Raw genomic sequence first — 7,500 nt, forward strand, 5'->3', positions numbered from 1 at the left:
AGTAAGAAAAATGAAAGCAAAGAAGCATAACCGCTAAAGATAGCATCGAATCTCTTCAAAAACCAACCAGGATCATCAAATAAACACGCGACAGAATTATCTTCATCGTCATATTTTACATTACCTCGGTGTGTATTCCTGGCCTGGCGAGGCTCTTGATGGAATACAGCCAAAGAGGAAGGAAGAATATCTATCATTTCCTTTGGACTTCCATTTTAAGCATTGTGTGCTATTCGTTCTTCCACATGACTCAAGCATCCTCTATGCTATGGGATTATTTTGAAGTTCTTTGTCGCTCACAGATAGAGGCAATTAGTAGGAGCAGGTATTTTTTTTTCTTTTTCTCTATTTTTTAAAAGGAAGAAAGCTCTGGTTTTCGTAGAATAATTAGAGGCAATAAAAATACAAATGTGACTGAAAGGGAATTTGTTTATGTCATTCTGGGGTAATTGTCTTTTGTGATTCAAAGGATTTTTGGTTTTCTGAATCAAAGGGAATTTTGTCCCTAACATGAAATAAGATGAGAAGTTTTTGAAATAATGCAAAAATATACAATGCATTTCCTTACCCCAGGAGTGATAATATCATAGCAATGAAAGGCAGTAAATGAATCAAATTAAAAGAAGGAAGACGGAATGCCGACCATAACAATAAGTGAAGGAAAGGTCTTTACAATGAAGCATTTTTGTTTGCTAAAATAAGCGATATTTCCGGAACTGATTCTCTTCTTCCATAAACCTTTTCAATCCTCTCTGAATCAAAGCTGCTTAATTAGCATAAGCAAAATAATCAGCAATGATATTTAAAGACTGAGTGATGATTGCAAATCTTATTGTTCTCATTAATGAATTGGAATTTTAAATCTGGAATGCGCCGAACGTTTCTCTATGGCAATTCAAAAACTGAAGCGAGTTTTTAAGGAGGTCTTCCTAATTGTAATCTGCAGCACGCTTTCAAAGTTTTATCTTCTTCTTTCCCACCGTTATCCCTACATCAAGGGGTCGGTTGCCTGGTGCGCCTTCTCCTCCACTGCCTTCTATCAAAGGCATCATCCTCCACCAAACCTCTTCTCTCTGCATCTTCCTTCACTTCATCTCGCCATCTCATTCTCTGTCTCCCTCTCGTTCTTCTTCCTCTCACAGGTTCCTCCCATACCCTCTTCACTCCCTCCTCGTCGTCCATCCTCAACACATGCCCATACCATCTCAATCGTGCCTCAAGATTTTACGCCGATGGCGAAATTTGTAGCATCTATGTTTGACGGAATTAGGAAAATAGTATATCGGTTATTATATATTCTTATCGCTTTAAGGAAAATGCGTTCAATTCAAACTTTCGAAATTGTGTTCTTCTAGTGGGAGAGCATGTGAGCTTGATCTCCCGATGTAGGTGGCAGATTTAAATCAATTCATAGTTATAAAGCCTCTTCTATCTGCTTTCCTTATGAGCTTTCACCAAGAATTAAAGACGAGTCTTTTATCCTACTTGTTAATCATCTTGATTTTAATTATTTTTTATACATATATAAGGAAACTATTATGTGTTTTAGTCAATATTTTAAAATATGGAAGTCTAGTACAAAGAACTCCCCTTTCATAAGAATCAGATCCCATTAAGATAAGTTTATTGTCATTAGGTTAATTCTTGCTTTTAATAGTTTTTTATATATAAAAGGAATCTTATTATATGTTTTAGTCAATATTTTAAGATGGGGAAGTCTAGTACAAAGAACTCTCTTATCATAAAAATCAGATTAAGATAAGTTTATTGTCATTTAGGTTAAGGCGAACGTAATTAAAAAAAATTCAAGATAAGTTAATTATCTTTTTTTTATAAGTTAATAATGATTCAATCGTGATTGTCGAGAAAATAAAAAATCAGACCTGTTCATAGAGAAGTGACAGGAAACATACACAATCGAAAGTCTAGCTATGGGAATCATTCATCCAAATTTATGACCGCTCTAATGGAGACACAATGATTCGGGGACTAATGAGATCGTTTCGGTGATAAATGTATCTCTTTTCATTAGGAAAGAAGATAACCCGAGACCCTCCGCTCGTTGCTCGAGGAATAAAAGGGATCGAGACGATCGACTCCCCCTCTGTTTTCCAACGGGAGTTTCGGCCTTACGAATCTGCCCGTAAGCAGCCGACTAAGGTGTAAGGTTCGCGGTGTAAAGAACAGATCCTTCACGCGCGCTATTCTTCAACATCCTCCTCCTCCTCCTCCTCCTCCTCCAGCCCACCTCCCCTGCCCCACACACCCTCCCCCACTCTCACTTTCTTTCCGCAACATTTCAGTTTTTTTCTTTTCTTTTCTTTTCTTACACTTTTTCTACCCGTTGTCGCTCCTTATTCTACTTCTTCTTCTTCTTCTTTTTCTGTGGCTGGTTTTCTTTCTCTTATTTTGTTATTCGCAACTTTTTTTTTTTCATTTTCTTCCTCTCTCTCATCCTGTTGTCTCCTCCGCCTCATCCTTCTCTTTCCTTATATTTTCTTCTTCTCCCTCTTCTATTTCTATTCTCCTCCTCCTCCTCCTCCTCCCTCTCTATGTTTTATTTTGTTTGCCTATATTGGCAAAATGTAAGAATTTTTCATTTACTTCTTCCTCTCTTCCATCCTGCTCCTCCTCCTCTTACTCCGTTTCTCTGTTTTGTTTTGTTTTTTTCATATTAGCAATATGTTAGAATTTTTTCATTTACTTCTTCCTCTCTTCCATCCTGCTCCTCCTCCTATTCCTCCTTCCCCCTCCTACTCCACCTCCTCCTCCACTTCCTTCTCCCCCTCCTCCTCCTCCTCTTCCTCCTTCTCTATGTTTTGTTTTGTTTACTTATATTGGCAATATGTTAGAATTTTTTCATTTACTTCTTCCTCTCCTCCCTCCTCCTCCTCCTCCTCCTCCTCTATGTTTTGTTTTGTTTTCTAATATTGGCAATATGTTAGAATTTTTCATTTACTTCTTCCTCTCCTCCTCCTCCTCCTCCTCCTCCTCCTCCTCCTCTCTATGTGTTTTGTTTGGGGGGGTTTTTCTAATATTGGCAATATGTTAGAATTTTTCATTTACTTCTTCCTCTCCTCCATCCTGCTCCTCCTCCTCCTCCTCCTCCTCCTCCTCCTCCGCCTCCTCTATGTTTTGTTTGTTTTCTTATATTGGCAATATGTTAGAATTTTTTCATTTACTTCTTCCTCTCCTCCTCCTCCTCCTCCTCCTCCTCCTCCTTCTCTATGTTTTGTTTTGTTTTCTAATATTGGCAATATGTTAGAATTTTTCATTTACTTCTTCCTCTCCTCCATCCTGCTCCTCCCCCTTCTCCCCTCTCCTCCTCCTCCTCCTCCTCCTTTCTTCTTCTTCTTTTCTATGCTTTGCTTATCTTCTCCCATTCTTTGCTCTGTCTCTCTCTCTAGACGAGCGCCCCCCTCCCCCCTCACCTGTGGAGAGCAGAGGGCAGCAAAGCATGGCGGCGAATCACACCCGTGAAATAATAAAACCCGGGACGTCGTTTCTCTTATCCATCTATCGTATTCTCTTTCTCCAGAATTAAAAAAGAATTTTTAGTTTTGTTTTGTGAAATTTATGTAAAAGGGCATTATGGGCAGCACTATTCCGTTGCTTGCATTACTTAACACGTTCGTATTTACAAACGTGAAGCTGTGCATATATAGTACACTGCGTGTATACCTAGCTAATATCTATCTGCTCGGCAATTTTATTTTGCTTTTTACGTAATCTCTTGTAACTTAGTTATTGCTCTTTTGTAAGTTTTGATTTGGAGTTAACTTAGGTTTTTATGTTCTTTTTTTTATTTTATATTATGCATTTTAAAGTGTTGTTATTTTATAGCTGTTTTAAATATTTTTAGATTTAGTCCATCAGTATAGTTTTCTTACTGTTTCGCTTTATTTTTTGTGTCATTCTATGGATAAGTGACCCTGATGATAGGGAATGTTATGTATTCCCGAAAGTTCGGCTTTTGCTCTGTTTTATTCCGAGAAAAAATAGTAATGTCTAGAAACAACATACCCACTTAACTAATATACTGTGTCGTATATATTAATGTGTATTCATACATACAGACATACACACGTATACATATCTGTGTGCATTTATGTGTTTGTGTATGTATGTATGTATATATTTAAACATTAATATATACATACATACATACACAAACACATAAACACACACATAGACGTGTGAATGTCTGTTTGTACGCGCGATCGTGTAAATGAGACATGTTGACTTCTTGAAAGATGAAAAATAACCAATTCATTAAGAAACTTTAACAGACGAACTCGATAAATCACAATACAGGCAACATAGGTTTCATAAATCCTTTTCATGGCTTATATGACGCAGAACAATATCGGATGCGCAAATGCCACTTGAAGATAGTGTTTTGAATGTAATTTGTTGTTTTTTTTTTTCTGGGAGTATTCAGATATGCTTTATTAATTGGCACTGCACTGAAAGCAGATGAGGCGTTGTCTGATTACGACAACCAGAAATTTCTAAGAAATGTCACTGATAATGTGCATGCGCGGAATAAAAGCCTTCGCGCGCCACTGATAATGCGCGTGCGCGGAATAAAAGGCGAAACCGACTCGAGTAAGATTAAAAAAGAAAAAAACTTTCTTCATGAGACCTGGAAGAAAAGGAAAAAGATCTTTTAAAATTCTCGTTAACTACGGCTTTATTCGGTTCTTATAATTGTAAGGAGAGTAGTATTTATATCGCTACATTTGAAGTTAATTTGATCTACTTTTTGAAGGCCTTAGGTGTTACTAACTAGACTCATTTTTAATTTGCTATGGCGATGAATGATGGAAACGTGGTATGTGTCTGAGCATTGTGTGAAATAGGTGACTAGATAAGGATAATGAATAAAAGTTCATCGTAAGTGATTTGCAGTGCATATTTACACATACATATATGTGTGTGTATTCTATATACACACACCCATATATATATAAGTATAAGCAGAAGCTTGGTATTATGTCGTACTTCTAAGAAAATGGGGATACAGTCCGCAATGATGTAAAATCCATCTGCAGTTTAACAAGGAATATATATTTATAAAACTACAGGTGGATTTTACATAATTGTGATGTAAAATCCTTAACGTGTATGTATATTACATATATATATATATATATATATATATGTATATATATATATAGATATGTATATATATATATATATATATATATATATGTATATATATATATATATATATATATATATATATATATATATATATATATATATATGTCTGTGTTCCTCTTGCACAAAGCTTCCTTTAAAAGAAGTATAAAGAAAGAAGGACTATTCCACAACTCCATTTTAAATCCGCACAGATTAAAAAAGATCAAAAAGATCATCAAATACATCCGTGTTTTGTTTAAAAAGAAAAAAGACATTTTCTTACTCCAATGGTTGAATTCTGATCGCCTTTCTGTACGTGGGCGTACCGGTGGTGGCGTGAAAGAGAGGGTCGAGAATGCCTCCGACTGAGCGATGCTACTCGAGTCAGCCCTCAATTCCGTCCTCAGTCGTTCCAGGGGCTGAAATAGAGGAAAATGTATTACATTCAAATTCATTTTTTCAATTTTCAGATTAAAATAATTTTTTTAATAAAAAAATATACTTTTTAGTTAGTAAATTAAAATTTAATTTTTTTTAATTTTTAGATTACACTGGCCTTACACTATCGTTGGCTCTTAATCCTGGGCATACATTTATATATAATATATATATATATAGATATATATATATATATATCTATTTATATATATATATATATATGTGTGTGTGTGTGTGTGTGTGTATATATATATATATATATATATATATATATATATATATATATATATATATATAATTATCACATCACCGTGATTTATATAGATCATTCGAGATACAAATGTCCTTTAATATCTAATTCGCTCTACCTCGGAAATTATTATATTTTTTTCATATATGTACCGAAGGAGAATTTTTAGTTGATAATAATTTCGTCCCCTCATGGGATCGAACCACCGTCCAGTGGACGGGAACGAAATCAGGACGGCCTAGTGACGAAAATTATATCAACTAAAAATTCCCCTTCGGTACATATATGAAAATATATCAGTTCCGAGGTAGAGCGAATTAGATATTAAAGCACATTTGTAGCTCGAATGATATATATATATATAATATATATATATATATATATATATATATATATATAGACCTACAAGAAAAATTCACAGAACGTGCAGAGAACTAAAAGCTTAACTCTTCATTTGAACGTTTAAGTATTTTTTCTAGAGGGGAAATTTGTTACCAGCTTAAGGTGGCTTTGCATGATCACGGCGACTTGTTCGTATATGCTCCCTGTAAGGATATAAAAAAAGATGAATGATAAAAATCTTGGTTTTACAGGAGATTAAAATAGTTTTGAGTTAGCGCTGGCCCTGGAAGAACGCCCTGTTATAAAATTAAAATTATGAACGAATTTACAAGGTTATATATATATAATATATATATATATATATATATATATATATAGCACTAAGTTGAAATGGGATAAAATTATATTGTATATGTATATATATCTATATATATATATATATATATATATATATATATATATATATATATATAAGCGAATACCACGGGAAAATGATAGTCAGAAATCCAAGCGCTTTCGTCTTTATTCAGACATCGTCAAGGAGCTACTAAAGTACAATTGGAGAGGAAGGCCTCAGGTACAAACAAGATCAGTGGTAATAATGAATAAAAGTGACTATATAAGTAAAATAATGACATTGCTAAATGACACTGATACTTATACGAAACTGAGGTCTTAACCTACCACAGACAGTTAACTCCCATTTTAATAAACAAAATTAAATCCATTTTGAAGGGCTTGGACCATTTAATTAAACAGTTTACACCGCAATGCGCCTCCTACCTTACATGTATGGTTTAGTCAAGACACATAAATCAATAACCCTATCAGACCAATCATTAGTTCAGTGGGCTCAGTTACGTATAATTTATCTAAATGGCTTGTAAAATTCTTACTCCTTTGGTAGGAAATATTTCTAACACGAATGTTAAAAACAATGTTGATTTTATAAACAAATTGAATAGTTTAAATTTGAATTATGATTTTAATATGGTTAGTTTTGATGTTGTCTCTTTATTTACAAAAGTGCCTGTAGATGACTTACTTGAATATTTGGAAGAGGAAAATAGAGCGTCACATGACATTCCCTCCAAGGTAGCAAATCTCATTAGTCTCATAAGGTTATGTATCAAAGATAGTAAATTTTGTTTCAATGGGGAATTTTTTGTACAAAAGTTTGGCATGGCTATGGGTAATCCCTTATCTCCTGTCCTTAGCAATATTTACATGGAATTTTTTGAGACAAAACTCTTACCAAGAATTTTGCCCCAAAAAGTTATTTGGTTTAGGTACGTGGATGATATCTTCTGTATTTGGCCAGTTCA

At 34.4% G+C, this 7,500-nt stretch overlaps 1 protein-coding gene and 1 pseudogene across 1 annotated transcript in view; one reads left to right on the forward strand and one right to left on the reverse strand.

Annotated features, from left to right (window-relative positions):
• The window catches only part of LOC135202351 (uncharacterized), a 224,275-nt gene that overhangs the window by 39,434 nt on the left and 177,341 nt on the right, over positions 1-7,500 (forward strand). The gene's annotated exons all lie outside the window — the stretch shown is intronic.
• LOC135202034 (uncharacterized) overlaps positions 1-7,500 on the reverse strand; it is a 44,262-nt pseudogene that overhangs the window by 4,772 nt on the left and 31,990 nt on the right.

This window comes from Macrobrachium nipponense, chromosome 30 (genome assembly GCF_015104395.2).
Source record: "Macrobrachium nipponense isolate FS-2020 chromosome 30, ASM1510439v2, whole genome shotgun sequence".
NCBI lineage: Eukaryota > Metazoa > Arthropoda > Malacostraca > Decapoda > Palaemonidae > Macrobrachium > Macrobrachium nipponense.